Raw genomic sequence first — 15,686 nt, forward strand, 5'->3', positions numbered from 1 at the left:
AGGGGAGAGTGTGAGGACAAGAAGAGTTCAAAGAGTTAAAAGAAGCTCCGCCCTGTCATATATGGTTTATATAGGGCGGAACTAATGTTCAAGGCCTGCATGTCCAGTTTGTGTGGGTCCCTGCTCATAGGGGAGTGGAGGGCAACGAGGCAGCAGATAGGCTAGCAAAGGAAGCAACTACAAACACTGAAGTCCAACTTGTAATTCCCCTCAGCCGGTCAGAAGTTAAGGTTTTAATATATACTAACGTGAGTAAACTTTGGCAAGCCGAATGGAAGGAAGAGAAGAGAGGAAGACATCTATATAAGGTACATAGACATGTCACATTCAGTAAATCAGGTTATGCTGGGAGACAGGAAGAGGTATGGTTTTCCAGATTAAGGATAGGCCACACAGGGCTGAATAGCAGCCTATTTAAGATTCAGAAACATCTTACTGGTTTGTGTGAGCACTGTGGAGGGACAGAAGATGTAGAGCATGTTTTACTTAAATGTACGCATTATTCAAGGCAAAGAGAAGGACTGAAAAAGGCTGTGGAAAAATCTAAATTGACACTGTCTTTAGAAAATCTACTAGTTGAGCCTAGATCCAAACACATCACCGATGCAGTATTAGCATTTCTCAGGGAAAGTCAACTATCTAAGCGCATCTAGGGGATTTCAGCTTTCACGTTTTGCAGTTGGTCATTTGTTTCTTTGATCTACTTTTGTTTAATTATGTAATTATTTCTCTGGTATTCAGTTGGAATACTTTTTTTTTCTCCCTCTCTCTCTGGTTCTCGCACCCTCTCCTCATTTACATTTCTCTTTCATAGCACATTATGAGTAGTGCAAGTAATTAATTCAAGTGTACACACCCCAGTCCAGTAGATGGCGGTAATGCACTGCGTTTGCCAACCGCCACATAAACCTGACTGAAGAAGAAGAAGAACTAACGTTCAAGCAGTGTTACAACAGGGACGCTTCATGGCAGCGGACTGGATGTTTTGGAGGCGGATAGAAAACGCGTTCATGCTGTGTGTTGTTGCTAATGGCTGCATGTTCGAGCAGACAAATAAAGTGAATATAAAGGAGTAAGCCGACCCTCGAGCATTTCACACCCCCGACAGATTTATTTGTTTATTTATTTGATGTACTCCCTTGTTGTTTAGTGATGATGCTGAGACAGTTGTGTTCTTCCATGTAGTTGTGGCTCACAGGGCGATCTGTGCTCCTGTGCTTTAAACGGAGATGGAATGCGTTGGGAGAGGTTGTTCCTCCGTTACGCCACAAGGGGGAGTATGCGGCTAGGCACATTCATTGTGCAAAGTAAACAAGGTGTAAAAACTTTCCCAGCTCCATCTCGCTTCCTGTGAAGGTGAATAACATCACATCAGGAGCTCCATGTGTTTGAGGAGTTTTATTGAGTTATTTTTTCTTGTTTCTGATGCTAAGGCTGCTGGTTGGTGGTTTTATTTGAAATGTGCTGAGAATATCTTTGTGAAGTGCCCAGGCAGTCGGATCGGTTTGGTGTGTGTGTGTGTGCTCTCACAGATAAATGTTCTCATCAGTGCTTTACTAGACCGCAATGCAATCAGCACAAAGAGTTTAGTTTTTGAATTCTGTAACCACTTGGTGGAAACTACTTGAATTTGTAAGTTTTTTGCACAAATGCAGATAAAAATATCGTGAATAATCACACAATCGTCAAGTTTAAAAACTGCACATTAATTAGTTCTTATAGTCCATTTTGTGGGTGGCACGGTGGTGTAGTGGTTAGCGCTGTCGCCTCACAGCAAGAAGGTCCTGGGTTCAAGCCCCGTGGCCGGCGAGGGCCTTTCTGTGTGGAGTTTGCGTGTTCTCCCCGTGTCCGCGTGGGTTTCCTCCGGGTGCTCCGGTTTCCCCCACAGTCCAAAGACATGCAGGTTAGGTTAACTGGTGACTCTAAATTGAGCGTAGGTGTGAATGTGAGTATGAATGGTTGTCTGTGTCTATGTGTCAGCCCTGTGATGACATGGCGACTTGTCCAGGGTGTACCCCGCCTTTCGCCCGTAGTCAGCTGGGATAGGTTCCAGCTTGCCTGCGACCCTGTAGAAGGATAAAGCGGCTAGAGATAATGAGATGAGATGAGTCCATTTTGTGAAGCGCCCTCTTGGGTCTGAAACTGGAACTGTGTAATTTTCTATTTATTTCTGATGCTTTGTAGACTTTATATAAAGGAACCTTCTACATGCAAATATAGTATTTATCATTCTGCCTGAACATTTCTGTACATGATCATATACAGTGGAAACTCCATATAATGAAATACTGAATATAACACTTTTTTTTTTCCTCCTCCGGTCCCAGTGAAATCAATTTGCTTTGTATTGTTTATTGACTGCTGATATATATAAAAAAATCGCTGATTATAACAAAGTTCCCTGGTCCCAAGGACCTCGATATAAAGAGTTTCCACTGTATTTATTTATTTATTTATTTATTTATTATAATGGCGATGTTACACTGAAGCATAAGTTGTGGTATTTACTGCTATTGTTAGAAAACACCTTCAGGAGTAACTCATCATGACACAAATTTATTTCAAAACAATGTGTGATTTCTTCAAGATAATACAGTATGTAATACAGACAGAAGCTTAAACAAGATCCTGCTGGAATGAGTTTGTTTCATTATTGAAATGTTCTCATGGTTGCAAAGACAAGAAATAGATCTTTAGGACTGAGAAAACAAGGATAATATTGTGGTTAAAAAAAGGGAAAAACATCAAATTACACTTGCTCTTGTGACATTCAAGTTGAAAGCTATTTAGGTTTTTGATGATAAAAAGTAGATCATCTGATTAAAGGATGAAAAATGCTATGAATAAAAAAAAATCGTTTTCGTATCACAGTGGAGAGGGAGAGGGAGGGACCTGAAAGTTACACTCGTTGACATTTTCCAGCCAAGACCACTGTCTTCTCAATCCTACTGACTGAAGCTTTAAAGAGTGAGGTTGTGGTGATATTTGTATGGAACTGATGGTTAGTAATCCCTGGTGTGTGGAGCTGAACTTTTTGGTGAATGAGACCCTGTTCTGTCTGGAAAGGACCCAAGCAGTGCCTTGGGTCTGTGGCCCAAAGTGGGCGGAGCGTGGGGAAGGGGCGTGAGGGGGTGTCTCCCTCCTGTAAGGGGGGTCTGGGCCTCCCCCAGAAAACTTTTAAATACTGGATGTTCTTCAATGCTCTCTAATGGCATTTCTGCAATGAAATGTTTTATTTTGCAGATATAAAAAGGTACACTTTATAATTTTCAGCAGCCAGGCCTAAAATCAGTCTGAATGGTGTTAACATGCACCACAGGAAAATGTTCCACTGGATTTTCTGATGGCATTTCTGCTGTAAAACAGGTCTTAAATCTGAAGTCAATAAAATGGAACACATTAATTTTAATATATAGAGTGTCTATGTCGTGGGAGTGATGGTATTATGTGTATTGTACTGTTGTGATTATTTATGTGTTTGAAACCATTTAATGGGGGCTGAGCAAAGTGAGAATGATACTGGACTCGATACTAATGTTATTTGTGGCAGTTGGACTGACGAATGGGACAATGTGGGGGGAGGTTGAGAAACTGTGCTTAATGTTACAGGTGCCACTGTGATTGGAGTCTCCGCCGAGACGCTGCACAGCATAATAAGCCACAGCTGTGAGCACTTATGGCCACTTTCGGTACGAGGCTACGGATTGGCTGAAGCCATAATCAGCGCGTAGATAAAATGGCTCACTAAATTGTAACGCAGGTCCCCCTTTTCTTTGGCCTGCACCGCCGCGACACAGAGGGTGGTACCGGATCCCCGCTCGCCAGAACTGCCAATGCCGAAATCTTCTGCTCTGCCGCAACCAGGAAGGGACTGCTCCATGCTGGCTTGCCGAGGAGGAGAGGTTACGTGTAGACGACGAAAGGAACGATTATCCTGCGCACTCTAATCAAATTAAAGGAACGGTGAATTTCAGCTGTTTACTGAGCGAGTGTGTTTAACCCTTGTGCTGCGAAGTACTCAGATGATTGTTTATTTCTGACAGATACTATGGTGGCAGCGGCAACTGGATTGGGAGTTCCGGGTCTCGGGAGCAGCGTCATCGCGCTGAGCAGCCGTACGTGCGATGGGTGGTACAACGCGGCCGTCAACTTAAAGGTGGGGTATGAGACTTTGGAATAACGGTTCCCGCAAGCCATATTTTGAAAAGAAACATGCCCGCCCTCGCCATGCTCCCACCCCCCACGTCTCCACCCCTCCTCCCCCTTATAAAGCCTGAGAAAATCAGCCTTATAATGGGTGTCTATTGCGTTACACACCAGTGGAGCAGAGTGTAGAGAGCTTGGAAAAATAGCTCAAACTTTCTCATTTAAACTGTTTTCAGCCCCAATTTTCACTCCACACAATTTTCTCAAAAGTAGTAGCCACACTTGTCCTGATTCACACGATGTGTCTACCTACACGATAGGACTTGCAGTTTTTGAATGAGAAGCCTGAAAGTGAGGAGAGCACAGCTGCCCAGCCCCATAGACTGCCATTATAAAACTTGGCAGAAAAGTCACTCGTTTTTAACTCGCTCTAGTGACCTCATTTTTTACACTACAGACAAAAAAAATACATCAATGCGTTCAGGAGATCCTTGTGGCGCTCACTGTGAAAGAATTTTGTGAATATCTCCTTCCGTTTTCATGTAAATTCCCGTTGTTTGGAGGGAGCGCTCTGAGAGAATCCTGCGCTCTGTGTGACACTCTCGCGCGCTCTCACGCACACAGAAGGGACGGGCTGGTCGCGGGCTTCAGTCTGATTGACGTGTCAGTATCCAATCATTTTGAGGTGGTACCTCGATATGATTGGATGGCGTTTTTCCTTTATTTTACATTGTAGACTGGATTAAAATATTTCGGTTTTGGGTCAAACCTTCTATTGTACTGCTTGCAACATGGGTGTGAGGAGCTTTTCAAGCAATATGGAAAAAATTACTCCTGGAAAAAATCTCATACTCCACCTTTAAGAGTCAGCCTTGCAATTGAACTGAATGCCGGTTCTCGGCTTGCATTACCAACAATTCTAGGCGGAAAGAGTGAGTATTGCTATCTGGGACCGGGTGGGTCTTTGTGGGGGATTATCGAGGTGCATTTCCCTTGGTGTGATTATTTTTTTTTTTTTCGGTTGGAAGGGGCTCCGACCGAATGGACATTCTTTTCTTTTACATTTTTTCCCCTTCCATTTGTATTTTTTATTTTTATTTGACTTTTAGGGTCCTGCGTTCACTCGCCGGGGCCTGGGTTCGGGGGTAGTGCAAACAGTCTGTTGGCAGGCCTGAGTGGGTTACTGAACACGTGTGGAGTGCTATTGGTTTGACCTGTTTTCTTCTGCTTGGCCTTTTATATGGGGGGGGGGGTTCTGTGTATTTGCCTGCATTTCCTAACTAAGATTGCTGTGTATTGATGTGTGCATTGCTACACTGCTTGAAGTGCTGTGTATTTCCCCACTGTATTGGATTGCTGTGCATCTGTTGACTAATTAGGACTGCTGTGCATTTGTCAGTCAGTGCGTTTACATGCACATAGAGAAAATCGAATTTCTGCCGTTGCTCGTCTGAAATCGAAGTTCTTAATGGCATGTAAACACCTTAGCTCGGCTGAAATTGAACCGAACTGGATTTCTCGTAATCGAGCTACACGACCTAGATTATGCGATTTTTGCCGAGCTACTTAGTGCATGTATACCCTATCGAGCCACGCAGTCCAGCTACTTCAGCACTGCCCCTTCCGGAAGTGACGAGTGACGATACCACAAGCGGGAAACACAACAGCCTCAGTCGAAAAAAAAAAAAAGCAGCCTCGGTCGGCATGACACTTCACCTTAGCCGCCCACTTTATTAGGAACACTTCTGTTCTACATACAAACTACAAACACACTTCTTAGAGCGTAGAGTTTATTTTTAAAAGGGACAGTGTACAAATTAAACATTATCCTTGTGGTAAGAACAGATGTCTGTACCAGGTTATAGCAGTACATGCTAATTTCCGCCTGTAGTCCCTTTGTTTATACTCTTGAATAGCTCTTCATGATGACAACCGGCAGTGTACCAACACAATGGGGCGTGTAGCGCCACCTGTGGCTCGGGTGCACAATGTACCTCACTCAATAGCTCGATTTCACACTATGCATGTAGGATTGGATTTCTCTGGCACCCCTGCTGGGACCCTTTGCTCGATTACCGACAGCAGCTCGATTTGGATGTGCATGTAAACGTACTGAGTGTTTTTTAAGGTTTTTGCTGTGCCAAACAACTGCTGTAGCCAAGGGCGTAACCATGGTATAAATATTGGGGGGGGATCCAAATTTGAGCCCTTCCCAAAATATTTTTAAGTGCATTTCGCGCAATTTTCATATGGGCCTATTGATAAAGATGTGCTTATCTCGAACATTGTTTTGATGAATACAATTACCAATGAACATGTTAACATTTATATCTTGGTTTTTTTTATTGTGTATCAGGCAAAAAACAAAACAGAATGTGCAACTGCAAAACATGTAACGCAATACAACATACAAAAAACATGTAAAACATTGCATGAAAATCTGTCACACCAGAACTAGTCACACACACACACAAACGCACACACACATTTCAAACAAATGCAGAAATGCCAAATTGCTACAAAAAAATGGCTACCAAAGCAATAGAAAGGAGCATTACCCTGGTTAATAGGTCAAAACAACATAGAACTTTGTAGAAAATATATTGACTTTATCTAAATAAATGGCCCAAAAATATGGAGGCGTTCAAGAATAGAGGGCTACTGCATGACGTCACCGTACCACAAGATTTTGTTAGGGTGCCATATTGGAAGACCTCAAGTATATACATACAAAACAAACTACGAGCGAGAGTGAAGTGACACGATGGCTGATAATTCTGGTTATGTGAGTACATTACCAGTTGCAGAAAGGGCACGGTATGTGGAGAAACTGGCTGTGATTGATGGGTTTGACCCATATGATAAGACTCGGGGCAAGGGAGAATGGAAACATAAGGAGGACCTGACACCAATTCTGCCATCTTTTTGCTACCCAGACATTGTAAACTATTTGTTGTTTACACCCAGTGCCTACACTGCTGATGACTTGAAGGCCTACAAAGGGCTACAGGCTTACAATTATGTTGTTAGTGGCTTGGTTCATGATATTACAGCTGTTGTTAAGAATAACCTACATATAGTTATGGCCAAGGTAATCTTGTTGATATTTATCTTTTAATAATATATCTTTTCAGTTGAAAAATTAATACTTTTTGCTACTATTAAGGTATCCATAATTTAGGTTAATTTATCCAAATCATACATATGTATTTATGATATATGCCTACACAACAACTATGCTTTATTTATATAATAGGAGGGAGAGCAAGCCCCAAACTATCCTTTATTATTATTATTATTATTATTATTATTATTAAATTGTAGAAGTCTGGGAGGCTTGCTGCTCATACAGTTATCAACTTGGGGCCAGTTTAGCATGTTTTAAATCTGAATTTCTTGCATTTGTTTACCTCAAAGTGTCCGCAGATCATGCACAGACTTATTCATTATATCCACAGTTTTTTGCCAAGTCTCACACAGGTTACTTTCAAGTCTACTGTTGGGCCAATAAATCATAAATAAAACAGCTCAGATTTGTTTAAGTCGTTTGCCACTCCACTTTATTCTCGTGGGTTCACATACCGCTGCCGTTATTTCCCCCTAATCACGAGTTTGTTGGTCTTCCAATATGGCGCAGGGTCTTTACTTCCGGTTTCGGGTGACGTCAGTGAAATCCCTCTATAATGACTGACCAAAATGATAATTTTATTTAATTTATTTACATTTAATTAAAGGACAGTATGCTCTTATTACTAGCCTACTGATGACATGCAGCCTATGATGAGGTTAAAAATAGTTGTTTTAAGGACTCGTAATACAATGCTCTTTACCAGTTCATCTTCAGAGCAGGTCTCTGTCTGTTCCCTTCCTCCATCATGCCTGTGACTCTCTGTGACAGACTCATCATGTCTGTGACTCGTCTGGAAAAAAAGGCGAATGTCAGCCTGTTGGTCCTTCCAAGGGCGTAAAAACGGTGTTGATATTGGTGGGGACATAATTTGGCCAAGCGCCCCAGTGCGCCATGGTTGTCGCACAAAATGTGGCCTACACTGTACAAATGATTGGTTGTCCATTCCTTTGTGTTATTTTGATTTTTAGCACCAGGTACACTCAGTCTTAGACTTAGGCTAACATCTGCATGTATACGGGCAATACATTATCACACAGAGAAAGCGGACATTGAAGTTGCTGTGAATTTCGCTGTAGTGGATGACCTACCCAAAATACAACAACACAATCAATCAAAATTATGTGCTGCTGCTTCATTTTCACACAACTTTGACTATTTTCACACATTTGAAACATCATGTGCTTCCTTTTGAGTTACTGCAATTTCAGAATCTGGAAGTAATGTAGGTATGGGTGGTAGAAGTGTGAAGAGTTTTGGTAGTTGTACTGCATTTTGCAAAAATGTTTATTCATTAAGTTGAAAGGGTTAAGTGACAATTGTTTCACATTTTTATATTTTATTGCAGAGGTTACATACATACGCATATACACATACATATACATGCAAACAATGAGCAAGAAAAAAGTAAATATAAGTAAACATTTAGCATTACCTACAAGCATTTATTAGTGTGTGTGTGTGTGTGAGAGAGAGAGAGAGATTGCAAATAGAAACTCCTTGCTGTTACAGTAAATATAAGTAAACATTTAGCATTACCTACAAGCATTTGTGTGTGTGTGTGTGTGTGTGTGAGAGAGAGAGAGAGATTGCAAACAGAAACTCCTTGCTGTTACAGTAAATATAAGTAAACATTTAGCATTACCGGGCGGCACGGTGGTGTAGTGGTTAGCGCTGTCGCCTCACAGCAAGAAGGTCCGGGTTTGAGCCCCGTGGCTGGCGAGGGCCTTTCTGTGCGGAGTTTGCATGTTCTCCCCGTGTTCGCGTGGGTTTCCTCCGGGTGCTCCGGTTTCCCCCACAGTCCAAAGACATGCAGGTTAGGTTAACTGGTGACTCTAAATTGACTGTAGGTGTGAATGTGAGTGTGAATGGTTGTCTGTGTCTATGTGTCAGCCCTGTGATGACCTGGCGACTTGTCCAGGGTGTACCCCGCCTTTCGCCCGTAGTCAGCTGGGATAGGCTCCAGCTTGCCTGCGACCCTGTAGAACAGGATAAAGCGGCTAGAGATAATGAGATGAGATTTAGCATTACCTACAAGCATTTATTAGTGTGTGTGAGAGAGAGAGACAGACATAGAGAGAGATTGCAAACAGAAACTCCTTGCTGTTACAGGATCATATGACAAAAATGTCATATGTCCTCCTTACGTTTTCTTTTATTGCCCGACATCACTGCCTGTGCGCTGTTTTGCTGTAGCAGCGAGCTGGATGCTGATTTTACCGCTTGCTACTGCTTACAGCCAATGACAACAAAAAACCATAGCAACGTCAAGGTAACGGGAGGTGAGCCAATCAAAAACCATAGCAATGTCAAGGCAACGGGAGGTGGGCCAATCAAAGCTTCATAAAGCTTTTTTACCTGCTGTCCCCACCAATAGTCAGCCGTCTTTGAGAGGTCTGTTCACAACTGAAAATCAGCTGGAAGCGATTCAGCGTTTCCCGCATCGCGGCTTCTCCATTCAAAAATGGTATGGACATTTTAAACTCAGCTGAATATTGGTATGGACGCGTCCATACGCATTTTTACGCCCATGGGTCCTTCCTTTTCTTTGCGGCTACCGCCATTTGAATGTGTCCACCAGCAGCCTACCTGACAGTCCGACTGAGTGGATTTTCAAACCAACGAACCACATGGGCTGACCCAAGTGCACAATCATAGGGGGTGGTCGCAAAGGTTTTTTTTTGTTGTTTCTCTGTGCTTCCTAAATTGAAAGTAAATCGGACATAACAAGTGAAGGATTCATTATATAGCCATGGTTCAGGATGGCATATTATTTGTCTCATATTGATTTAATACGCCAAATATTGGGGGGGACAGATTGGTACTTTCCCAATATTGGGGGGGACATGTCCCCCCCAGTGCCTATGGTGGTTACGCCCATGGCTGTAGCCTATTACCTCTTTTCTCAGCCCATATGGTGGCAAGACTGAATTTTACAAATAAATCATTGTAATTTTTATTTGAATGATGGCTTCTGTGTAGTGGTGTGTGTCTTGGGATTTCTAGCCTGGTGTGTGCCTGCGTTCAGGTGACATCTACATCTGTAATTTTATTACACCAGACAACCAAAAAAAAGCAGAGCCAGGGTTGGAAGTTGCCCTGGGGTTCACTGCCTTACACTTTTTTTCTGAGAAGGATTTAAAAAAGTATACATGTATCATGAAAAACAAAATACTAGCACTTTAAATGCATGGGGTACACTTATAATTATATCAGCTGGGTTCTACTTTATCATTTACATTTTATCTTGCAAGTTCAGGAGCTTTATGTAAATGTTATTTTAATAAAATGTACTTTTCAGAGTAAATCTTAAAATTCAACATTCTCAAGTTTTTCCAGAATAAGTGAAATCTTTCCTAAAAATAAAGATTAAAAAAAAATTGCTTTACATTCATATGGCTTGTATCCAGAAATAATCTTTCATTTTTTTAAATTTCCCAAAATTCAATTTTTCATTCAAAATTATATAAATTCTAACTTCATTAGAACTATTACAAATAGAGAAGTTTATAAAGCCAGTTTTAGGTAACATTTCGTTAAATCTGTAAACAGTAAAATCCAACACATTATTTCACCAGTCAACAGATTAAAAAATTTCTCCAAAATTCAGGCTCCTGCTTTTCAGTGTAAGGGTGTAGGAAGGGGGTCGACCCAATCTACTGTGCCAGTCAATATGGCGTGTGAGCAATAATCGGTTCATTACTCAGTTACGTCTGTTTACTGACCTGCCAACGTCTGTGTGAGTGCCTGCTGACCAACGGCTTTTTCATCATTTTGGTCGTCATTTGTATGCTTTAAAAGCACCTTCTTTCGGTTCTGGCTGTAGGTCTTTTCCTCATTACATAAAAGGCAAATCACAACTCCAGACTTGTCAATAAGTTTCTGATGTCATGTTTCTCGTGGCTGAACATATTTATCAACTTCTTTTAGCCATTTATCCCTCCATTTATTTTTAATGCCCTGGTCCAACTATTTAATTCTCTCCTTTTTGCACCGATTTCTAAATACTGTGGCATATTTTTAGGAAAATCTATCCAAAGTTACATGATTGTTTCTGATGTCGACCCGTGTTTAGTCCTCCTTAAGGCTGGATTCAATCAATTTTTATGAAGACGCATTAAAAACATGAGCATTGCTGAGTAATAGTGACAAACACAAACCACCATGGAACAAGACAAGGGACAAAGTATTGACACTTACAATGAATCATTAATGACACAGATGCTGAAAATGAAAGTTTTGCTATTCGATTTTGATGAAAATCCATTTTTACGTCTGAGTACTAACACCCATGTGTTGTGCATAGATTTATATTCAATAACTGTTGGCTTTTTTTGCTAAAAGAATCAGTTTAAATACAGAAACTAATTTTATACAACAGAAAATAATCACTGTATTTATATATTTAGTTCTTCAAAATCTAGAGGAAAAAACTAAGAACAAAAATGAACAGCTTTGGTCTGACCCTGGAACAAAGATCTAATCTACAGTCACAGAGCACTTTATTAGGAACACTAATTCATGCTGTTGGTGCCAAATTCTGACCCCACCATCTGTGAGCCTCAGCAGAAATCAAGGTTCATCAGACCAGGCTACGTTTTTTCACTCTTCACCTGTCCAGTTGTGGTGATCCTGTGCCCACTACAGCCTCAGCTTTCTGTTCTTGGCTGACAGAAGTGGAACCCGACGTGGTCATCCACCTCAGTGTTCAGTGTGTTGTGCATTTTGAGATGCTTTTCTGCTCACCACAATTGTACAGAGTGATTATCTGAGTTACTGTAGCCTTTCTGTCAGCTCAAACCAGTCTGGCCGTTCTCCGGTGAACCCTCTCATCAACAAGGTGATTCCATCCAGGTGTTCCTAATAAAGTGCTCAGTGAGTGGATATTAAATACCAACCAAAGAACAAAGTGATAAATGTGCCTTGTAGTGAGTCTCCTCGGGGCTTCCTCAGATTAACTCCCCAAATGCTGATCCTGTCAGGTGAGAATCCCACCAATGTCCTGAAACTGTTGCTGTCCATTTCAGCTCCCTCTTCCACTGACTGGGTTCAGCTCGAGTCCCTGTGCTTTTTCACCTGCTCTTTCAGGGTTTTTAAGGGACTGAGGTCCAGGCAGTTTCATGCTGATCACAAGTTGTTCCACATTCAGTGTAGAATTGTGTGCAGTCTGATTCACTGTGCACCATGAACACACACTGACCACGTCTCCGAGTCTCTTTCATTTGTTAGAACTAAATGACTGATGTGATTATGAAGGTGTTGTCTGTTCCCCAACATGGAAATGCAGGAATACCAGAGTCTTCATCTCACACACAAATGTTCATCAAAACCTGAAAAAAGAAAAACGTGGATTAATCCCCACACACTGGACTGTGGTACTTCATGACCAACAGCATGTAATCATCTCTGCTCCAAGAGAAACATTGTTATCTCCTGTTTTATAATTTAATTCAACATTTATTCAGTCTTAGATAATATCTGTGTTCTAACATGGAGCTCCAACAAATGAGAACTTCCACAAGATCTAACAGGAAAGTGAGCAGATGTTTCCCATCATATCACTGCTCTTATCCAATCGCAGGCTTTGGAGCTTTTTAAACAGTAACTAACACTGCGGTGGGTTTGATCTCTTGTTCTACATGTAGATTTAAGTGCAGACTTTAAGAAGAAGCCGAGGTGAATTTTACAGGAACGACAGAAGACACGGTGTGGAGGTGGAGAGCAGGAAGGAGTGTCAAAGTGAGTAAAGTGGCTCCTTAAATCACATATTTGTGGCAGTGTGGCATTAAAGATGATCATTTTACTGAGTTTTGAGGAGAGTTGAGAAGAAAGTGTGCTGCTGATCAGAAACAGGGAAAAGCTGAGATCATCTTATTCAGACAAAAGCAGCAGGATGAAGTCAGAGACAGCAGGGTGTCACAAGGAGACGAGGTGCTCATTTACAATCACACTCATGCACTCAGACAGGACATTTTGGAGACTCTGACTCCATCTTCTGCTTTCAGATGAATTTTAAATCAATTTTACTGAACAACAAACAGCATTACCAAAGACATGCAGGTTAGGTTAACTGGTGACTCTAAATTGACCGTAGGTGTGAGTGTTGAATGGTTGTCTGTGTGTCAGCCCTGTGATGACCTGGCGACTTGTCCAGGGTGTACCCTGCCTCTTGCCCGTAGTCAGCTGGGATAGGCTCCAGCTTGCCTGCGACCCTGTAGAACAGGATAAAGCGGCTAGAGATGATGAGATGAGATGAAAATGAGATTAAATTATTCTTTTTCCCAACATTCACCTAAAAAGGTTATTACTTACCTGAGTGTCTGTAGTTTGTAATGTTCATCATCCTTAAGAGCAGAGAGCAGCTTCTCTCCTGAGTCTCCTATTTTATTCCCAAACAGATCCAGTTCTCTCAGGTGTGAGGGATTTGATCTCAGAGCTGAAGCGAGAGCAGCACAGCCTTCATCTGAGACACCACAATACCACAACCTGCAGAGACACAATGACACACACTTCACTGCCTCAGTTTATGAACATCAAGATTTGCTTTGATGTTTTTGCTTTGCTTTCTAATGAGCTCTTGGAGAAGTCGTTCGCTCAGAGGTTCACACACTTTTTAAACCCCAGAGTGTGAATGTTTAAATGGTTTATTCAGGACTGACGAGAACAAGTGTGACTTTTCTTTAGACAGAATGTGTTTGTCTACGATTCTGACTCGGATGAAGATTAGACCATGTTTTATTATTAAAGAAAACCAGGCAATGTCAAAGTCTTCAAAAACTTTTTTGCAAACACAAGGAGTGAAATAATTTTTAAAAAATTCCCTGTTATTTATGAAAACATTTTGTGAATTTTTCCAAGTATGTGAAAGAATTTTAATTTCAGAAGAGAAAACGTCTGTTCATTACAGTTCTCTCTCTCTCATGCTGAGATGTTTTTTTCTTCTGTGTAAAACCACTCGCCCACACTCCATTCCCTCCCAGTGAAGCCGTGTGTCTGGGCGGGGCTCAAAATGATGCATTAAATCCTGTTGTCCAATGAGCTTTCGTCTTTCTGCTCATTAAAACAGCGAGTACACAAACACCTAACAGACACTAATGGATGCAGAGGCTTCAGTGGGGGTCTGTTAGCTCTGTGTCAGGGGCTTTTCACACAGGCTGCACTGTTCACCACTAAACAGTGTGAGTTTAATGAACAAACAGCGCGATATTGCAGTGAGATACTCCATCAATCTGATTCACTAAAATATTGAACGACAGCAAGACTGATGAATAAAATAGACACTTTGGGAAATGTTTCATTGCTGCATTTTTTTTTTTTTTTTGTAATTTTTTTTTTTATTATTGACATTCAGAATCAGACATTCACATCCGGTACATCATATGTTCATACATCTTACATCTGTTGTCTGCCCCAAATAGCATTTTTGTTTTGTATCTGAAGAATGAAAAGAGAAATAAACGAAGAAGAAAAAAAAACCTATGTACAAGTAGGGAGTGATCCTTTTTATCCAGCACGGTCACTGGTTTGTGAAAATAAAATCAGGCCTATGGGGCGTGACATATTTGACCCAGTTTTCCCAGTGTGAAGCGAATTTCTCCAATTTGTGATTAATGAAAGCTGTTATCTTCATTTTATAAATGTCCATTGTAATGTCCATCCATATATTTAAAGTTGGGCTCTCCTGTGATAACCATTTCCTGGTAATACTCTTTTTACAGGCCACCAGCAATATATTTATTAAGTGTTTCTCCCTTTTCGGCCATTCCTCAGGTATGTGTCCGAAAAACATAATCTTACTCTCGAGGGGTATTTCACATTTGAAGATATCCTGTAGGGCATTGTGTATCTCTCTCCAATAGTCCTTCATGACTGGGCAGTCCCAGAAAACATGGTAATGGTTTGCACTTTGATTTCCGCAGTTCCTCCAACAGACAGGGGAGTTATTATCATAGTGAGACTTCTGAGAAGGCGTAATGAAGTACCTAATCAGGCTTTTCCAGCCAAATTCCCTCCACTTCTTTGAGCTGGTACACATCCATTGATACTTCCATATTGTTGTCCATTCTTCCTCAGATATAGTTTTGCCTCCTTCCTTCTCCCATTTTATTTTAATATATAAAGTTGAATGTGGTTTCAAATTTGACAGTCGCTTATACAAGCATGAAATAGTTTCTGAATTATAGACTTTTGTAAACAATTCAGTCAAACGTGTTTGTTTTTGTTACATTTTTCATCTTCGTATCAACGTAGTGCCGCAGCTGCAGGTATTGATAGAAGTCTTGCTTTTCTAATAAATGTGTCCTTTTAAGCGTTTCAAAACTGAGCAATTTTTCATCTTTCATTACACTACATAAGGCTGTTATACCCTTAGCTATCCAGTCCTTGAATCTAGAGTCCAATTTATTAGGTGTAA

At 41.1% G+C, this 15,686-nt stretch overlaps 1 long non-coding RNA gene across 4 annotated transcripts; it reads left to right on the plus strand.

Moving 5' to 3' along the window:
- Window positions 1-929: 929 nt before the first annotated feature.
- On the plus strand, window positions 930-15,415 carry LOC132870708 (uncharacterized). Of its 4 annotated transcripts, none has more exons than XR_009651179.1 (4): window positions 930-4,156; window positions 12,919-13,012; window positions 13,121-13,204; window positions 13,672-15,415. It is a non-coding gene; the product is annotated as an uncharacterized LOC132870708 (long non-coding RNA). The 4 variants fall into 4 exon arrangements; XR_009651180.1 differs by having other exon boundaries at window positions 930-1,072; window positions 1,186-4,156; window positions 13,121-15,415; XR_009651177.1 differs by having other exon boundaries at window positions 13,121-15,415.
- Window positions 15,416-15,686: the final 271 nt, after the last annotated feature.

The sequence above is a fragment of the Neoarius graeffei genome, chromosome 22 (assembly GCF_027579695.1).
Source record: "Neoarius graeffei isolate fNeoGra1 chromosome 22, fNeoGra1.pri, whole genome shotgun sequence".
Taxonomy (NCBI): domain Eukaryota; kingdom Metazoa; phylum Chordata; class Actinopteri; order Siluriformes; family Ariidae; genus Neoarius; species Neoarius graeffei.